At 37.5% G+C, this 21,016-nt stretch overlaps 1 protein-coding gene across 1 annotated transcript in view; it reads left to right on the top strand.

Moving 5' to 3' along the window:
- Positions 1-21,016, top strand: part of CMPK1 (cytidine/uridine monophosphate kinase 1) — a 34,378-nt gene that overhangs the window by 439 nt on the left and 12,923 nt on the right. The window lies entirely within an intron of this gene.

Raw genomic sequence — 21,016 nt, 5'->3', positions numbered from 1 at the left:
GCGGACTACGAGTCCCGGCGGCCGATGCACCGCGGACTTGGCGGTGGTCGAGGGTCGGCCGGCGCGCTGCATGTCGGGACTGGTAGTCCACGTCCGCCCGCCCCGGGGGCGCCTAGAAAGGAAGGGAATCGCTTGGGGTTACTTTGTTTCTGCACCCCTCTTCCCTTACATTTTGGGGTCCAAGTTCGTCTCGAGAGTGGGTTGGGAGAGGGATCCCGGGAATGTCCGCTTCCATGGACCCCGAGCGCGTAGAAGGTCAGTGTACCACAGGTTGTGGGGCGGGTGGAGGCGGCAGCTGCGTCGATTTGGGTTAGAGGCCGGGGTGTGCCCACAACTGCCTCCAGGAGAGACCGGTTTTTTCAGCCCTCCCCTTCCCGAAGGGGAACTCTAAACGGGTAACTAAACTGGTCTTTACTCTAGAAAGAAGCCCCGGGCGACAGGGCTTTAGGTGTTCTGGGATCTGCTGATTGCTCTTTCTGAACCCGTCCTGGATAGTACCAGCCCTAAGGCCCAACCAGCTTTCGTGAGGTTGGAAAAGCGTGGAGTATGAGATGAAACTTCAACCTCTAGCCCGGCTGCCAACTCACGCCTAGTCCGTGGCCAGGTCACTTCCTCTCTCCGAGTCTCCGTTGTCCCGACTAGAATAGTAGAGGCTGTGCACACAGATTTAAACTCAGTATGAAATGCCTCCCAACTCTAAAATGGTGTTATTCTCCCCCTCCTCCCCAAAGTGTGATAAGGTTACCGGTTCAATTCCGTTAACAATTTTCGAATAGATACTTGATTAGCTGCAGTGTGGGTGAAAGACTTATTGGAGAATCTGGGGAATGTTTGGGAGAGGAGGAAGACAAGAGATATCTAGAAACAGAAGAGGGGACCAGTAGTGCTGTAAAACACCAGAGAATTCTTGTGAAACTCCATGACCAGAAAGATTTTGACCCAGAACTTATAAAATTATTCCCTCCTCTGTTCCAGGATATGGCTTTTATTCAGTTCGGTTCAGTTGCTCGGTCGTGTCCGACTCTTTGCGACCCCATGGACTGCAGTGCGCGGGGCTTCCCTGTCCATCAGCAACTCCCAGAGCTTGCTCAAACTCATGGCTTTTATTAGCTTTGGGATTTTACTCCTCTCTCAGGTTCATACAACCCACTCCTGTAGTATATTTTATTCTCTAAAGAGCATCCAGAAATAGTCGGATGGTAACATAAATATCTTCATTATGTGTTTTATAGCTGTATTGATAATTCTTGATCAGTTGTAGGTATATAAGTGGAACTAAATCAACCAAGAAATAGATAAAAAAATTTTCTACTTGTTTTTGTTGTTTTTTTCACTTTTTAAAAGACATGACAGTTGATTTCAAGTTTTTGTTGTATGTATGAAATAACTCACATGTAAATGGCATGATAAGGGAAGAAGAAAAGACTTTATTTTTGTTTGTTTTTGTTTTAATTTTTACTGGAGTATAGTTGATTTACAGTGTTGTGACAGTTTCAGGTGTAGAGCAAAGTGAATCAGTTTTACATGAAGGACTGATGCTGAAGCTGAAACTCCAGTATTTTGGCCACCTGATGTGAAGAACCGACTCATTGGAAAATACCCTGATGCTGGGAAAGATTGAAGGCAGGAGGAGAAGCGGATGACAGAGGATGAGATGGTTGGACGGCATCACCAACTCGATGGACATGAGTTTGAGTAGGCTTCGAGAGTTGATGATGGACAGGGAAGCCTGGCGTGCTGCAGTCCATGAGGTCACAAGGAGTCGGACACGACTGAGCAACTGAACTGATATATATATACACCTATTTAAAGATTCTTTTCCCATACAGGTCATCACAGAGCATTGAGTAGAGTTTCCTGTGGTATACAGTAGGTCCCTGTTGGTTATCTGTTCTATATATGGTAGTGTATAGCTTAGTTGCTCAGTCCTGTCCAACTCTTTGGGACCCATGGACTGTAGCCCACCAGGCTCCTCTGTCCCTGGGGATTCTCCAGGCAAGAATACTGGAGTGGGTCTCCATGCCCTCCTCCAGGGTATCTTCCCGACCCAGGTCTCCCACGTTGCAGGCTGATTCTTTACTGTGTGAGCCACCACGGAAGCCCAAGAAGACTGGGATGGGTAGCCTGTCCTTCCCTTCTCTAGGGAATCTTCCCGAACCAGGAATTGAACCAGGGCCTTCTGCATTGTAAGTGGATTCTTTACCAGCTGAGCTACCAGGGAAGCATCCTATACACAGTAGTGTGTGTATGTCAATCCTAATATCTCAATTTATCCCTCCCTCATTCCCTTCCCCATTGGTAAGTTTGTTTTCTGTATCTATGACTCTGTTTTGTACCAAATTTTTTAGATTCCACATGAAAGTGATATCATGTGATTCTTGTTTTTCTCTGACTTCACTCAGTATGAGTCTCTAGGTCCATCCATGTTGTGGCAAATGGCCCTGTTTCGTTCTTTATTATGGTGGAGTAATACTGTATTGTATATATGTATCGCATCTTCTTTATCCATTCCTCTGTCTGTGAATGGTTAGGTTACTTCCATATCCTGGTGATTGTAAATAGTGCTGCAATGAACGGTTGAGGTGCATGTATTTCTGAATCATGGTTCTCTCCGGATATGCCCAGGAGTGGGATTGCTGGATCATATGGGAGCTTTATTTTTAGTTTTTTAAGGAACTTCCATCCTGTTCTCCATAGTGGCTGTACCAGATTACATTTCACCAACAATGAAGGAGGATTCCCTTTTCTCCACACCATCTCCAGTGTTTATTGTTTGTAGGTTTATTGATGATGGCCATTCTGACTGGTGTGAGGTGATACCTCATTGTAGCTTTGATTTACATTTCTCTAATAATTTGTGATGATGTACTGATGCCTTTTAGCCATCTGATGTTTTCTTTGGAGAAATGTCTGTTTAGATCTTCTACCCATTTTTTGATTGGAATTTTTGGATTTTTTTATATTGAGCAGCATGATCTATTTGTATATTTAGGAGATTAATCCCTTGTTACTTCATTTGCAAATATTTTCTCAAATTCTAAGGAGCCATTTGCTAGAATCAAACAAATGTAGGTTCAGACCATAACCCTAACTATTCCATTTACTATCACTTTAGTCCCAGAGAAATTGTTACTTTTAGCTTGGTTCCTCTGTAAAAAGGGAGAAATAATACCTATCTGGTATGGCATTTGTGAATATAAAATGAGATACAATATCTGATATACATAGATATAAATAATTTTTTCCCTCTATTTTAGAGTTCCTGTTCTTAATTTATGAGATTGGTTATTTTTACTTCGAAGTACACTGTAGTATTACTTTTTTTTGGTAGTGTTTCTTTTAAAAATTGGTTTATGACTGATATATTTGAAAGTATTTAAGTATTTTGTTTCTGACTCATGATGTGACTTTAAGTGTCCACACCCAAACTAATGATACCCATATTACTCCACTGGATTAAACATTATCTCTACATTCTGTAACTAGTATTTATTCTTTACTCTGTTCAATAATGGCTGACAAGATTTCAAACCTGTTAAGAATTATAAGATTTCCATGATGAAATATGTTCTGTAATATATTATCATGTTCTTTAAAATTTCAACAATTATATGAACTTAAACTCTTTTAAACTGTTACCTTTTATTCCAAACAGTTTATAATTCAGTAATTGCTGTCTTCTAGCAGATTAAACAATGGAATGTCTATGGTCAGTCAAGTCAGAGGTTTTTGTTTTTGTTTTTTCTTTTGTGAGTCTCTTGCATTTTGACTCAATGCTTTATTATACAGGTAAATGTAAGCTGAATCCCAAACGATGTAATTTTTGGAATTAATTATTTTTCTGTAGGGAAAAAGTTATATAATAAAGGTTGAAGTCCCCAACTATCATGCCATTGCTAATTCAGCTCACAGGGTACCTGAAATGTGGCTGAAATAGAATTATTCCATTGGGAAAATTAAGTTAATTTCCAGCTGAGGCCACCAGAAGTACTTCTTTGGGCCCTGGCCACAGAACCTGAAACTGTTTGGCTCTCTAATGTCCTGGGACTTTGGAATTGTGATTGTGTCACAGAGGGAAGCTGTTGCTTGTTAGTTGTTGTTTTGTTTTTCTGGCTGTGAATTCTACCTCTGCTTCTTGCTCTCCTAGACCTTGAGGAAGAAAAGGTAAATCTGATACAATATCTTCTGAAAGTATTGTGAACTGGGAAGGAGAGATTGGAAGGAGGCTTTGAGGTTGAATCTTGCCCATTTATTTGAACTGATCTTTTTCAGTTTTATTTTATAACTGTTTTAAGTCTGTTTTCTCATCCTCATTTTGTTTATAAAGATTAACCATTTCCTAAATCAGTGCAATCAAGACTCAGGTTCTCAGAGTGGAGTTACTATTATTGTGACTAAAGGGGACAACAGAGGATGAGATTCTTGGATAGCATCACCGACTCAATGGACATGAGTTTGAGCAAACTCTGGAAGATGGTGAAGCACAGGGAAGCCTGGTGTATGGCAGTCTATGGGGTCACAAAGAGTGGGACATGACTTAAACACTGAACAACAACAACAAAAATCTGATGTTAGGATACCATGTCATTTTTTAATTTTTTAAATTAAACTTTGTATTGTTTTGGCCCAAGTAAAATCATGATACCATAACCTAAACTTGTCCAAAAACAGTAACCACAATTTTGCATCTGTTAGCTGAGATGTTTAAATCTACTCTTTTAAAGATGGTGAACATTTTGGTTACATGAACAAATTATGCTAAAGCTTATATTCTTGCCAAATTCCTTTCTGAAGTACCCCCAAAGCATTTTTATCATCTTCTGTGTTATAATTTCCTCCAGGACATATATGAATAGTTTATATTTTGTATTCTACATGCTGATCAGTTCAGTCGCTCTGTCGTGTCTGACTTTTTGTGACCCCATGGACTGCAGCACGCCAGGCCTCCTTATCCATCAGCAACTCTCAGAGTTTACTCAAACTCATGTCCATTGAGTCGGTGATGCCATCCAACCATCTCATCCTCTGTCGTCCCCTTCTCCTCCTGCCTTCAGTCTTTCTTAGCATCAGGGTCTCTTCCAGTGAGTCAGTTCTTTACATCAGGTGGCCAAAGTATTGGAGCTTCAGCTTTAACATCAGTCCTGTCAATGAATATTCAAGGTTGATTTCCAGGATTGACTGGCTTAATCTCCTTGCAGTCCAAGGGACTCTCAAGAGTCTTTTTCCAACACCACAGTTCAAAAGCATCAATTCTTCGGCACTCAACTTTCCTTATGGTCCAACGTCTCATATCCATACGTGACTACTGGAAAAACCACAGCTTTGACTATATGGACTTTTGTTGGCAAAGTAATGTGTCTGCTTTTTAATATGCTGTCTAGGTTTGTCATAGCTTTTCTTCCAAGGAGCAAGTGTCTTTTAATTTCAAGGCTGCAGTCACCATCTGCAGTGATTTTGGAGCCCAAGAAAATAAAGTCACTGTTTCCATTGTTTCCTGCTGTACTTAGAAAATTTTGGGTGATACTGAGTTTAAGTATGCATTATAGAAATCAGAAACTCTATTTTATTTATCTTTTTGTCTCTAGTGTCGAACATTGTGCCTGGTACAGAGTAGGTGCTTAGTAAGTGTTCTTTGAATGAACAGTTATACAGCACACCAGTTTGTCTTGAGGATGTAAAAAAATTTAAAATTCTGTCCCCAGGGGGCGCCCAAGTAGCAGTGCTTCCAATTTCAGGACCATAAATGTTTGATTGAAACCTCTGTCTTTCTGATTTCTCATGTAACACTACAGTTTACTCTCAGTGAGTAAATGGTATAGTTGTAAAAGTCTGATGAGCATTCTGAAATTTTCAAACTTCTGATTACAAATCCCCAAAGCGAACTATCACTCATTAAAGAAACTGGGAAGATCCACTGGACGACTAGACTTTAAGTTTGTTTATTTAAAGTAAAGTTTAAATCATCTCTAAAAAGAGAGTCCATAGAATCCTCAACTCTCCCAGAGCACTGTCATCTCATTCAAGGTAACGGTAATGTGGAGTTTTTGTTGTCCTTTAGAATTTGGAGGAGGGAGAGTATGTTCAGATTATTTACTGTTCTTACTTTTGAAAACTTTATTTTTTTTCTTTCTGTTTTAAGTTACAATTGTAATACATAGTTGTTGGTGACTCTAACCCTGAGGTCACCAGTATTAACTGTCTGGTATTAACTCTTTTCAGTATTTTTACAAATAAAAGTGCATATGTTTACCGTTTTTACCTCCAAGTGGGATTATTCTATTTTTTATGGAATGTATCATGGCTCCCCTCTTAGGTCTCTACGCATAGACTTAATTCATTTTTATCAGTAGCTACAGAACAGTCCATAATACGGATGTTACCATATCATAGTTGTACCATTCCCCCCCATTGCTAGACATTTAGCATACTTTTCAGGAATTATTTTGCTGTTGCAAACAGTGCTTCAGTAAACATCCTTGTAAATATAATATTGCATATGGATGCTTTTATTTTTGCAAGCAAGATTTCTAAAAGTAGGAGTGCTAAGTCAGAAGATAAAGGCATTTTTAATTTTAATTGATAATAGTTTGATTATTTTTCAAAAACATTATACTTAATTACACTTCTACAGTGGTGTATTTTTTTTTTTTTTTTACTAGCACTGGGTAGTTATCAGTCATTTTAATTTTTGCACATTTGTTAATTTCCTCCTCAGAGTTTTCCTGAATAACTCATTTTTTCCCAAGAAGTCCATTAAGCTGAAAGGCATAATTAGACTTAAAAAACAGTCTTTGAGAGCTGGGCACTATGATAGTTGCTAAGGTGAATAAGGCATGGACCCTGCTGTCAAAAGTTTACAATGAGCTGGGAGATAATGGAAGTTAAACAGTGACTACTACAGGAAAAGAGTAGTAAATCCTATGATGGAAATAAACCAAATAGACCGTTTAGATAAGGGACATTTAAATTACAGCTCATTTGGTCAGGGAAAGCTTCCTGGGGGGCAGTGAATATGTATGAGCTGACTTTTGAAGGACAGTAGGAAAGAAGCAGCCAGGAGATGTGTTGTAGTGAACACTTAAAGCAGAGTTACCCTTGCACAGAGGAGTTGGAGCTTTCAATTCTGAGAAAAGCCTAAGGGGAGAGAGTAAAGTGATGCAAGTGAGACTGACCCAGAAAACGCTTCCTAAACACAAACTATTTGCTCTGTGTTGGGAGATACTAACCTCTGCTGCTCTTAATTTAGAGTGAAGATAGACACGTACTTAATATAATTTCACGAGGAAAGATATGAAAGATTTTTGCAAATATTAAAGCTTAACAGATTGTTTTAAAATTGTTTATTGGGAGTTCCCTGATGACCTAGTGGTTAGGATTCTGGACTTTTCACTTCTGTAGCCCGGGTTCAGCCTCTGGCCAAGGAACTGAGATCCCTCAAGCCATGCAGTGTGGCCAGAAACAAACGAAAAACTATTTAAGTTTTGCCTCCCTAACTAGATTGTAACGTCTTCAAGGATAGGGACCCTGTCTTTTGCTGTTGCTCATTCTACCGCATGGTGTTTGAAAAGCCTACTTGTTCTTCAATTCTTAGCGTAATATGAAGATTCCCAAACATTCACAGTTCATACAGTCCTTCGTGTCTCCATACTTTTTTTCACACACACCTTAGTTCAAAATAAATATATTCATTAAGTAATTGTATTTATTTATTAATTATATGTATCCAGTAATTAGAGCCAAGCAATGCTTTAGTATTTTCTAACAATCTAGTAGCTGTTTAAAAAAGAAGTACATATAAACCAAAAGAAAAAGTAGCAGCTTTATTTCATTCTCCTGTAACCCAGTCACTTACTAATGGGATGTAAATGCATGTTAGGTACTGCCCAGTTTCTCATACCTTGGAATCAGATTGGCCACTTCCATCCTCATTTCCTTTTCCACTTTAATTTTCATGTGGTACTTATTTTTAGTACAGCGACTGCCCACCAAAAAGTCAGCATCACAAAGATGTGTCTTCAAAAAGAGTGTGCATGATCTAAAGTTGAAATTGTGAGCTACCCTGAGCTAATAGTTCACATGATAGCTAATAGATGTTCAGTATTGCTCTATTTCCCTTAAAAATGTAAATCCAGGGCACTCTTGTGAATTCGCTACAGTGCTCCAGGGCACTTTGGCATGCAGTTTGGGAAGCCTGAGCTAAAAATGACTTCTTCAGTGAAACTGGCCCTCACATTTTTAGACTAGGTCAGATTTCTCAATTATGTGCTCTTATCAGTTGTAATTCTTTTGTCCTTTATGATAGTTACCAGTTTTTAATTGTGTTGTCCTTTATAACATTTATCAGTTTGCAGACCACCTTTAATTTTATGATTATTAGATTGTCTCCTCCTTTAGAACATAAGCTCCATAATGGAGAGAGCCTTAAGATTTCTAAATTTACTCTCACATCTTTAGCGTATAGTACAATGTCGGGCATAAATTGATGCTCAATAAACATCTGTTAAGTAGATTTTGAAGGCAGTCATAAAAGATTTCTGCCATTTTGTGAGTTATTTAAATTTTTGACTCTTTGGTTTTCTCCTCTGAACATTTGTGATACTAGTCTACTCTACAGGGTGATTATGAGGGTTAACCAAGAGAATCCATGTAGTAAAATGTCTGGCACTGTGCCTACTTTGTATTAGTCACTTCTCATAACATGGGTATCTCTCTTCTTTCCTATTCTGTGCTTGCCTGTTCATAGTCATTGAAGGAAATGTCTTGAGCAATGTAAGTAGTTACACTTTGGTTGGCATTCTTAGTTGTTAGACTGAAGAAAAATGGATTTGAAAGGACATGAACAAATGTCAAACTGTCATAGGCAGTATGTAGAGTTTAGACTCGAGAGTTAGACTGTCTAGGTACGAATCTTTATCATAACGCATGTCATGTGTGAGATCTTAACAAAGGTTTAGTTTCCGTGCCTCAATTTCCTCATCTGTAAAATGGGAAGAATAATAATATATACTGTCTACCTCAGAATGGTGTTGTGAGGAGTATATGAGCTAATGTATATAAAGTACTTAGAGCAGTGCCTGGTACATGGTAAGTCACTTATAAATATGTTTATTATTATCATCATCATTTTACTTTTCCTGTGTTAATTTAACCTGCTCTTCTGCCACCCCTACTACCTCAACCTTCTTTTGAGTTGCTTAAGATTTTTTCCCTCGTGATTTATTCCTTCCTACTTTGGAAGCTATACAATCTCTTTTTAGTAGAGATTTTAAGCACACTAGAAATTTTAAGCACACATATTATGTAACTTAAGTCTAATACTAATATTTTTACTCTTCTCTAAACGATATACCTTAGGACACTTGACTCTATTTTCTATTTTATTCTGTTTTCTTTCTTTTTTAGGATTTTAATTCTATGTTGACTTTTTTTTTTAATCCCTACAAATGACCTGTTAATGTTTTATAACAAATTTTTGTTTGGAATAATATGCATAATTATAATAATAAATCATTATAATAATAAAAAAATACATACCACTTTCTTTATTAACCATTTATTTTTGCGCCTCAGATCTTCTCTCTCAGATCATTTTATTTCCTGAAGTATATCCTTTAGAAGTTTCTTTAATCAGTATAGGCTTGTGGTTAGGAAATTTTGCTGTTTTCTCTGCATGGTGGTTTCTTTTTTCCTAGGTCAGGCACCACGGGTATCATGGTTCAGAGGTCCTGACTTTATGTGGAGCTCATTGATCTGACCTCCAATCCTACTTAGGCCTCAGTCTTTGTGTCTTCTCCCTTCTTTGTGGCCTGTTAAATCCTAGGCTCCAGCCACTTGTGATTTGGGGATGGGGACATCTCCAGGGCAGCCACAAATCCAGCACTCTCTCATTCGTCTGGTCTTGTGGTTTCTTGATTTGTATGCAGTTGAATTAGTCTTTTAATTTTTGGCCAGCTCAGTCATGCTTCGAAAGGTAATAATAATAAAATTATATATTAATTGCTACATGAGTGTGCTGTGCTCAGAGGGATTTTGAATGAATATTCCAGCCCCATCAAAATTAGACACCTCTGCCTAAGTCGGCCCTAGCTCAGAATACCTCTTTAGTTCTGGTTCTTCCCCATATCGTTACTCCCACTGAAATCTACTTCATTTACATCCTTCTGTTTTTAGTGAGGGTAGTCAGTTAAACACCACATTCTAGTTAAGATGCTAATAGAAGACTGCAATCTGAAAGCTCTCCGAAAGTCACATAGGAGTACAGTATTTTTTTTTTTTAGGATTATAGTATTTTTAACGGTGTCCTCAATTGAAATTCAGAGCATTTCAGAGAAACCTCTCTTGTAGTGAGACTTTTGGACCAGATAAGAGAGAAAGGGTGGAAGCAGGGGATGTTGTTCAGTCTCTAGGTCATGTCCTACTCTTTGCAACCCTATGGACTGCAGCACACCAGTCTTCCCTGTCCTTCACTATCTCCCCGAGTTTGCTCAAACTCACGTCCATTGAGTCAGTGATGTCATCCAGCCATCTCATCCTCTGTCACCCCCTTCTCCTCTTGCCCTCAGTCTTTCCCAGCATCAGGGTCTTTTCCAATGAGTTGACACTTCGCATCAGGTGGCCAGAGTATTAGAGCTTCAGCTTCGGCATCAGTCCTTCCAATGAATATTCAGGGTCGATTTCCTTTAAGATTTACTGGTTTGATCTTCTTGAAGTCCAACGGACTCTCAGGAGTCTTCTCCAACACCGCAGTTTGAAAGCATCATTTCTTCAGCGTTCAGCCTTCCTTATGGTCCAACTCCTACATCCTTACATGACTACTGGAAAAACCATAGCAGAGGGCAGGGGATAACTGTCTTATTCTTTGTGTCATGTTAACTAGATCACACTGACTCTTCTTAGCTTTAAAGGTAGTACTTTTAGCCCAGTTACCATATGAAAATGTATTTACTCTAACATTTCAGTTAAATTAAGAACATATTTACAGACTAAACATGTGATAAGAGCATTTAGAATTTAATAGAGAACAGGTGTTACTGGACATACTGTTTGCTGACAGTTTTCTGCTGCTTGTTGAACTTTGGTAAAGGAAGAAGCCCCAGTTACTATGTTCCATCCTCAGAAACTTTGAGGGACTGGGTCCCAAAAAAACACAGGGTTCCATGCTTGGTTTCCATCAGCCATCTCCAGAAGACCAGTAAGTCGTTTCTGTTCATCATTAGGGTATACTCTATACCAACAAGCAATTAAATATGCTCAGTTTGGGACTTCACAAAAAGACGCCTTCCTTGCTCACCTTTTGTTTGGAACTTCCATGATGTATTAGTCATTGGTGTTTGTAACTGGAAAGTTCTGTGTATTTAATTTGGCTTATAGGACTTACCGTTGTAATTAAGTATAGTTTAGGTGTAGATACTGATAATAACATGAATTTGTTCCTCTTGGTGTCTACTGGTAGTAAAGAGACAGCCCAGATATTTTATTATGTAATTGGGAATTGACTTGATGGCTAATTTGGTTTTTTATTTTTAAAATAATTTTCATTTATTTATTTTTGGCAATGCTGGGTCTTCATTGCTTTGCATGTACTTTCTCTAGTTGTGGTGAGTGGGGGCTACTCTTCGTTGTGGAGCACAGGCTCTAGGCGTGGGTTTCAGTAGCTGCAGCTCCTGGGCTCTGGAGCAAGGCTCAGTAGTTGTGGAGAACAGGCTCAGTTGCTCCATAGCATGTGAAGTCTTCCTGGACCAGGGATCCAACCCATGTCCCCTGCATTGGTAGGCAGGTTCTTATCTACTGTGTTACTAGGGAAGTCCTAATTTATTTAGATTTTTTAATTGGAAATTTTTATTTGCTACTTATTGAATGATTATTGGATGAGGTAAGTGGAAATGGTGTCAAGAGTGGGAAAAGGCAAGAATGAAGCAAATGAAGCAAGGATGGTGAGAGTCTGGCTGAATGGTGGGTCAGATATGCCTGACTCTGTGTGTGGATAAAGTTCCTGATCTCATCTACCTGCTAGGATACAACAAAATGGTAAAGTGCATCAACTTGAAGTCTCCGTTTTAATTTCCACTAGCAGATTCTGACATGCCAAGGCCACAGTAGCTTGACAGCAAGATTGTCTCCTTGTCTGTCACCTGGGAATTACCTCAGAGGTCCACTGTGGAATAATAGTCTCTGAAAGTCACGAGACCTAGGTTCAAGTGCCAGTTTCCGCTAATTAGCAAGTCAGCTTATCTCAGTTTCCCCTTTTATAAAACGAGGGGTTTGAAGGTAGATGGTCTGGACAGCCCTAAAACGGATCTGTATACTGAGACTTCAATGTTAGTAATCCTGTAATCCTATGTAGTCACATTCAGGAGGTATATTATGCAGTCACTATGAATAGGTATATATTCTTTGCCATTGTATGCTATATGAATGGGAGCACCAAGGAATTGTACATAATAAATTCCCACTGAATTTCATATTTACATAGAACTTCAGAGTGGTAACAAAGTATGTGTAAAGGAGGGAAAAGGAATAACTTTTTGAAATGGAACAATTGTGTATGTATGAATTTTTTTTTTATTAAAAATATTTAAGAAATGGGATGTTGAGCCAACTTTCTTACAATATAGCATAGTATTAGAAAGAATGTAGACTTTGGAATCAGATGTTGGCTCAAATCTCAGTCTGCCACTTATTGTTAACTTTTCTGATTCTGTGTCTTCATTTGTAAAGTGATGATGATAATAATGCCAGCTTCACTGGATTGTTATAAAGGTGAAATACCATAATGCTTCTACCATGTTCAGCACAGTACATGGCCCTCAGTAAAATGTGTAAAGAGTAACATTATTTTAGAAAAGGTCTATGGTTAAGAGATCAAAGAGTAGTTTAGATTAAAGTAGTTTGAGGAAGCATTGTATTCCCATTGTTTACTATGGCATAAGGAAATGATTGCCCACACTAGTCAGTTTACAGGTTTTTAAAAACTCAAGGTGGTATTTTCGAGTCTACCAAATATGAAAGGTCTTTCTACTTAGAGAAAATATTTGGAGTTAGCTTAGAATTAAAAATCCTAGAATGGGCAACTAGATTTAAGGAAAAGTTTATAGTATAAATGCTCTTTATATTCAAAATAGGTTACTTGATGCTAAATGGAGCAAATGACCTAGTGACTGGGTAAGTGTCGTAAGCTAAGCCTGTATATATACCTTAACCGTCCTCTTATTAACCATGCGAGTGCTTTTACTTTTGGTTACTTTTTAAATATACAAATAGTACACATACATTATAGAAAAATTAGAAAATACAGATGAGTAAAACAACAGTGTAAAAATCACTAGTAATCTTACCATCCAGAAAAGACCACCATTAATCAATATTTGGGGACATATATTTCCAGAGATTTTTTTTTTTTTTTAGTAGGCTCATACTCTGAAAACCTGCTTTTTACTTATAATATCACAAGCATATTATCATGTTAATAAATGTACTTTTACCACATAATCTATATGATGATATCATACTCTGTAGATTACATACATTATTTAATTAATTGGTTCTTTGTTTTAGAAATTTTGTTTCAGATTTTTCAGAAGTCATATTTTGTGTTTTTAAAAAAATAACTTGGAAATATAATTTACATACCACACAAGTCATCCACTTAAAGTGTGCAGTTCAAAGGTTTTGATGTTATTATGTTACTGATTTTTTTTAAATTGTGATAAAATATATCAAGGGCTTCCCTGCTGGCTCAGAGAGTAAAGAATCTGCCTGCAATGCAGAGGGTTCAGTCTCTGGGTTGGGAAGATTCCCCTGGAGGAGGGCATGGCAACCCACTCCAGTATTCATGCCTAGAGAATCCCCATGGACAGTGGAGCCTGGCCGGGCTATAGTCTTTGGGTTCGCAAAGAGGCAGACACAACTGAGCAAATAAGAACACACACAAAATATACCATGAAATTTGCTGTTTCAACCACTTTAAGTGTGTAATTCAGTGGCATAAATTGCATTTATAATGTTGTGCACCCATCGCCACGATTTCTAAAACTTTATCTTCACACCAAACAAAGACTCTACCTTTAGGCAATAATTTCCCATTCGTCCCTTCCCCCAGCCGCTAGTAACTTCTGGTCTACTTTTTACCTCTGAATTTGCCTGTTTTCGGTACATCGTGTGAGTAGAATCATACAGTATTTGTCCCCCCACCCTTTTTTTTTAACAGCTTGTTTCACTTAGTATAATGTTTTTAAGTTTCATCCATTCCTTTTTATGGCTGTATGATGGTTCACTGTATGTGTATATCACGTATTGTTTATCCATTCATCTGTCGTTGGATGAGCGCTTTCCACTATTGTGAGTCGTGCTGCAATGAACACTGGCATATAAGCATCTGTTTCAGTCGTTTGGTTATATAGCTAGGAGTGGAGCTGTTGGATCATATAATTCTGTTTAACTTGTTGAGGAACTGCCAAACTATTTTCCACAGCAGCTGTGCCATTTTACCTTCCTACCAATGATGGGTGGTTTCTTTATCTTCACCAACACTTATCATTTCATGTTTGTTTGATTGATTATCACCACTGTAGTAGGTGTACAGTGGTATCTTATTGTGGTTTTGACTTGCATTTCCCTAATGACTTAATGCTGTGAGCATCTTTCATGTCTCACATGGCCTTTTTTTTTTTTTTTAAATAGCCATCCGAAATGAAACTTCTGCAGTGGCCACATAGGGAGAGGAAATTCTAATACACATGAATAAATTGCTTGAGTCAAGGCATAAGAAAAATAAATAAATAGCCATCCTAATGGGTGTGAACTGGTATCTCATTATGGTTTTGATTTGTGTTTCCCTGATGACTGATGATGTTGAGCAACTTTCCCATACTTATTGGCCACTTCTGTATCTTCTTTGGAGAAATGTCTATTTGGATCATTTGTCCTTTTTCTTCCTGCAGAATAATTTGCATTTTAAAAACTCTCTTTTGTAACTTTTAAAGCTGGTTTGTTTTTATTACTAAGTTGTAGAGTTTTTAAAATATATTTTTGGTATAAGTCCCTTATCCAGATATATTATCTGTAAATGTTTTTTTCTATCCTGTGGGTCATATTTTCATTTTCTTGGTAGTGCCGTTGAAAGCACAGAAATTTTAATTTTGATGAAGTCTGATATCTTGCACTTTAGAACATACAGTATGCTTTCTATTGCCTGTGGTGCAGAGATTAAAAGATTGATAGTGAGGCCAAAACTGTAAAAGAGGTATAATTGGGAGTGTCTGTATTGTGCCTGAGACTGAGAGCTGAAGGTGGTAGAGAGAGAGGATAGTGTAGGTGGAAAGGAAGAGTGGGAGTAATAGATTTGTGTTACTTCCTTGACTGATTCCAGGGCATAATTGGGTCTAAGCTCAGTTGGTAAAGAATCTGCCTGCAATGCAGGAGACCCCTGCATTCAAATACTGGGTTGGGAAGATCTGCTGGAGAAGGGGATAGGCTACCCACTCCAGTATTCTTGGGCTTCCCTTGTGGCTCAGCTGGTAAAGAATCTGCCTGCATTGTGGGAGACCTGGGTTGGGAAGATCCCCTGGAGAACGGAAAGGCAGGCTACGGTTCATGGGGTCATAAGAGTCAGACACGACTTAGCGACTAAAACACCACCCACTCCAGTATTCTGGCCTGAGAATTCCATGGACTGTATAGTCCATGGGGTCTGAAAGAGTCGGACACAACTGAGCAGCTTTCACCAAGTCAGACTAGAGAGGTGGGAGAGGTTGTCCATTTTGCAAAATTTTTTCCAGCATTCTTCCTGTTGTGTAGTTATGGCAAGGAAGAAAGTTTTCCATAAAAATTACCCATAAACTTATCACTTATTAGGACATTTCCTTTGTGTGCAAAAGTCAGATTCTCATCAAGAAACAAGAATCTCTTATATTCTGGTCTACATTATATAAATGGGTATAGTTGTCTGTAGTCAATGTTAAATCCCAGGCCGGGCTAGAATTTGATACCTATACCATCAAAAATGTGTATTTGTAGACTGACTTTAATTTTCAATTAAGAAAAATGTAATCATGAAGGTAAATTTTATACCAAAGTTTTTTTCAAAACATGTTACTACTTTTTAAAGCTAAATATTGATTTTCTTCACACCTCCTGTTAGCACAGGTTGATGAACTAAAAATGAAGATGATTCTTTGTTGTCTAAGGTAGATTAATTTTCTTTCTTAAAAAAAAAAAAAACCAGTTGAGAGAGGTTGGCACAGTAAAGTTCTGAAGGTACTCCAAGGGGTCATTCTGGAGACTAGAAATAGTGTGGTTACATTGTCTGCCATGGCGGTGTCATTTCCAGAACATCCTGCTTATAATTTTGAACTCAAGTGCCTAGTGTAAGGCTTCACTGAAGTATGTTTCCTTTTAAAATTCTACTGCTGTGCCTTTTGGATCCTCTCAACTCAATGTGTCTCTAAATTTCCATCTGTTTCTAGGCTATAAAACTGGACTGTTTTCTGTCTCCTTCTATAACTCTTGACTTCATGCCCATGCAGTGTGTTTCTGTGTTGCTATATTATACTTTTGTTTCTCCTTTGTTTGAGGAATGGATCACTTTCCAGGGAAATTTTTATCCAAACATTTGAATTGATTTTTGCTGCTATTCTCAACGGTGATTTAGTTTTAAATTCTAAATAAGTTTGTGATTGTGCAGGTACTGTTTTTCTTTTTTTCATAAAATTGGATAACTTTTTATGTAGAGAGATTTATTCCTAATGTTAGGCTATTTATTTTGCTGTTCTCTTAGGATCTGGTATTAATAAAACACTTAAATCACCAGTCTTACTTTGTGATATTTGCCATTTAGAGATGTGTAGATAGAATATAACCTTTTTTAAATTAAAAAATTTTTAAGTTTATATGTATACATGTACTTTGAGATTCAAACAATTTGAAAGTACATAAAGTAAAAAATGAAAGTTCTCTAATCTTAGCTTATTATCCTAATGTAATCACCTTCAGCATTTTTATGTGTGGCTTTCTGGTCCTTTTCTGATACCTTTATACACAGATAAAAACACATGCACAAATATTGCCTTTTGTTCTGTGCCATGCATTTCTTTGCTTAACAGTATATCTTAGATAGCTTTCCATATCAGCACATGTAGATAGCTCTACTCCATTCATAATATGTACAATAATCTATTTAACTATTCATGTATTTGTGGGCATTTAGATTTTCTGTTTACAAATGATGCTAATATAAACTGTCATGTACATGTGTTTTATGCACACGTACAACTTTTTCAGTAGCACAACTCCTAGAAATGGCATTACTGAGCCAAAGGGTGTACAAACTTAAATTTTGTTAGACTCTACTGAATTGCCCTCTAAAAATGCTTAGGCAATTTACACTCCCACATACTATCAAGATGTTAGGTTCTCCCCCACTCCCAGTCCTTGCCATTGCCAGATACATCTTTTTATTTTAACCAGTCTGATGTGTGAAAAATGAAATTACATTGCTTTAATTTGCAATTTCATGATTACCAGTAAGGTTGAGCATCTGTTCTCTCCTTTTCTCTGAATTGTTTGTTCTTATCCTTTGCCCATTTTTGTATTGAGCATTTTTCTTTGTTAGTAGGACGTCTTTGTATACAGTGTATATTACCCTGTCACCTTTGTATGGTGAAAATATTTTCTCCCAGTCTGTTGCTTTTCATTTGGTTATATCTATGTTATCTTTCTTTGTTCAGAAGTTTTTATTATTTATATGGTCAAACATGCTGTTTTGATTCTTATTTTGGAGTGTCTTCCTCTCACTCAATCTTATTTCCCCCTGATACTATCCTGTGATTGGGTTTTGTTGTTGTTGTTGTTTTGTTTTGTTTTGCTTGTACTGTGTTGTTTTAGAACTTTAATTTACCTGAAATTTAGTTTTGCATGTGATGTGCAAGAATCTAATTTTTTTTTCAGATGGTAGCCAGTGCATAGTATCATTTATTAAATAGTTCATCTTTTCTCTGTTGATTTTTAGATGATAACTATCATTTATTGAATTCCCATTTATACTTGGGTCTGTTTTTGGACTCTGTTGAGTTGCATTGTTATGTTTGTCTATTTTTATACCAGTATCATACTGTTTTATTTGTTTATTTTAAATTCATGTCCATTTAAAATTAAAAAAAATTTTTTCATACCTGTTTTAATTACTATAGCTTTATAATATTTTATGTCACCTGGTAGGACAAGTTCATATTTGTGTTTGTTAATATTATTTTTGAGTTTGGTCGTTCTCTTACATTTACCCCTTCTGATAAACTTGACAATCAACTCATCAAGTTTCATTAACAAATAAATAATCCCAGTTAAATTTTGATTGAGGTTGCTGTCAATTTATAGATTAATTTGTGGAAAATATATTTATTTACTGTATTGAATATTTCTATCCATTATCTATGCCTTCTTTTTATGATACTGATTTTAAGTGTTTCTAGTTTCTCCATATCATTCTTACATATTAGTATCCCTAAATTTAAGTTTTTAGTACTGTTTAGTACTGTGTAGGACTTTTTACCTAAAACTGAAGTACAGTTGACTTGAATAGGATCTTTTAAAATGTACATTTTCTAATTAGCCATCGCTAGTTGATTGGAAGGCTATTGACCTGTTTGTTTATAAGAAGAAAGTAAGGAAGATAAACATATTGTTGTAGGTTCTCATAAGTTTTTTAGTGTACTTAAATACTTCTATGATGCCAGTTTTTGGAGCCTGTGTGTTTGAGGATATTTGCATAGTGAACTGGATTCATGTATCATACTTTTCTTATTCTGTAGTTACTCTTTGACTTTGCACCTTTATTGACATGTAATTTGTAGTTTAGCCACTGGTTATCTTGGACTTTGCTCTGAGAATAGCCTATACAAGTTACTATAACTCTTCCCTGATCTGAGCGCTCTCATGGTAGGTCTTGAATCTAGTAGTGTAGACCACATTTTTAGGAGTGTGTTCTTCAGGAGATGCTTCTGATTTTAACAGCTGACAATGATGTTTGGCTGTGGCTGATTATGTAGTACAGTATAGATATGATTTCTGGTAGTATAGATATTATTTCTATTTTAGAAATGAAGAAAGTGAGATCTAAGAAAGGTTAAATTTCCTGAATTCTAGGCTCTTAGACCACCTGCAACAATATTAGTGTTGTGCTGATATGAGTGTGTTGTTTATAGGCTCTGCAGTGACTGTTAAGAATTGATCATTTGATTAATAAGATGAATGTTTAAGGTTAATAAGACCTCTGTGCCTATCCATTAATGTTGGAAATTTTTGAAATATTACCCCTGATCTCCTAGAACCCCTGGAGGTTTCTGGGCTTCATCGTCCTTCATCTTTGACTGTTTTCCATTCCTTCCTGATATAGGGACTGTGGATTAATTCCGAATGGCTGAAATGACTTAAAAGAAATAAAAATACTGGAAATAACAAACTAGAATGAAATTGAAATGTGAAAATTCCAATTCACAGTTGCTATAGGGGCCGTTTGGTATGTAAATCAGATGCCAGAGTCCTCAGTGTTCTGAGAAGCCTCCTGCAAAATGTTAGAGGAATATTGAGGCCTACACAAATGAGAGAACAGTCTGTTTCATGGCTTCTAAACCAACCATTCTTTAAGTTTTATTTATTGTTCTTTTAGATTGGTGCAAAAGTAATTGTGGTTTTTGCATTTTTGAAGTTTGCTGTTTGATATTGAAATACATTCTTAAATAAATGTGGTTATGTTATACATCATTTACATCAGTTCCCTGGTGGCTCAGATGGTAAAGCGTCTGCCGACAGTGCAGGAGACCCAGTTTGATCCCAGGGTCGGGAAGATCCTCTGGAGAAGGAAGGGCAACCCACTCCAGTACTCTTGCCTGGAAAATCCCATGGACGGAGGAGCCTGGTAGGCTATAATCTATGGGGTCGCGAAGAGTTGTTCAGGACTGAGCGACTTCACTTTCTTTTTTCACTTTCATACATCATTTTAATGCATATTTATTCACATATTTCTTTGCTAATGACTTATTACTTATTTTATATTTATTTTAGACTAGGGAAATGATGTTAAACAAAAAGCAAATTTGAATGATTTTCTTACTTGAGTTCAAAATGGGTCATAAAGCAGTGGAGACAATTCACAACATCAACAATGCATTTGGCCCAGGAACTGCTAACGAATGTACAGTGCAGTGCTGGTTCAAGAAGTTTTGCAAAGAGATGAGAGCCTTGAAGATGAGGAACGTAGTGGCTGGCCATCAAAAGTTGACAACGACCAGTTGAGAGCCATCATTGAAGCTAATCCTCTTAAAACTACACAAGAAGTTGCTGAAGAACTCAACGTCGACCATTCTACAGTCATTTGGTATTTGAAGCAGATTGGAAAGGTGAAAAAACTTGGTAAATGGGTGCCTCATGAGCTGACTGCAAATTTTAAAAATGGTCATTTTGAAGTGTTCTTTGAAGCCTTCTTTTACCCTGTGCAGCAACAGTGAACCATTTCTCAATTGGGTTGTGATGTGCGATGAAAAGTGGATTTTATACAACAACTAGCAATGACCAGCTCAGTGGTTGGACTGGCAAGCAGCTCCAAAGCACTTGTCACAGCCAAACTTGCACCAAAAAAAGGTCATAGTCACTGTTTGATGGTCTGCTGCCTGACTGATCTACTACAGGTTTCTGAATCCTGGCAAAATCATTACATCTGAGAAGTACGCTCAGCAAATCGATGAGATGCACCAAAAACTGCAATGCCTGCAGCTGGCATCGGTCAACAGAAAGGGCCCAATTCTTCTCCACAACAATGCCTGAGTGCATGTCGCACAACCAGTGCTTCAGAAGTTGAACGAATTGGGCTACGAAGTTTTGCATCATCCACCATATTTCCCTGACCTTTTGCCAACTGACTACTGCTGCTTCAAGCATTTCAACAACTTTTTGCAGGGAAAATGCTTCCACAACCAGCAGGAGGCAGAAATGCCTTCCAAGAGCTCTTTGAATCCCTAAGCATGGA

This window comes from Cervus canadensis, chromosome 2, assembly GCF_019320065.1.
Source record: "Cervus canadensis isolate Bull #8, Minnesota chromosome 2, ASM1932006v1, whole genome shotgun sequence".
In the NCBI taxonomy this organism is placed as follows: domain Eukaryota; kingdom Metazoa; phylum Chordata; class Mammalia; order Artiodactyla; family Cervidae; genus Cervus; species Cervus canadensis.
This window is presented reverse-complemented; position numbering and strand designations above follow the sequence as displayed.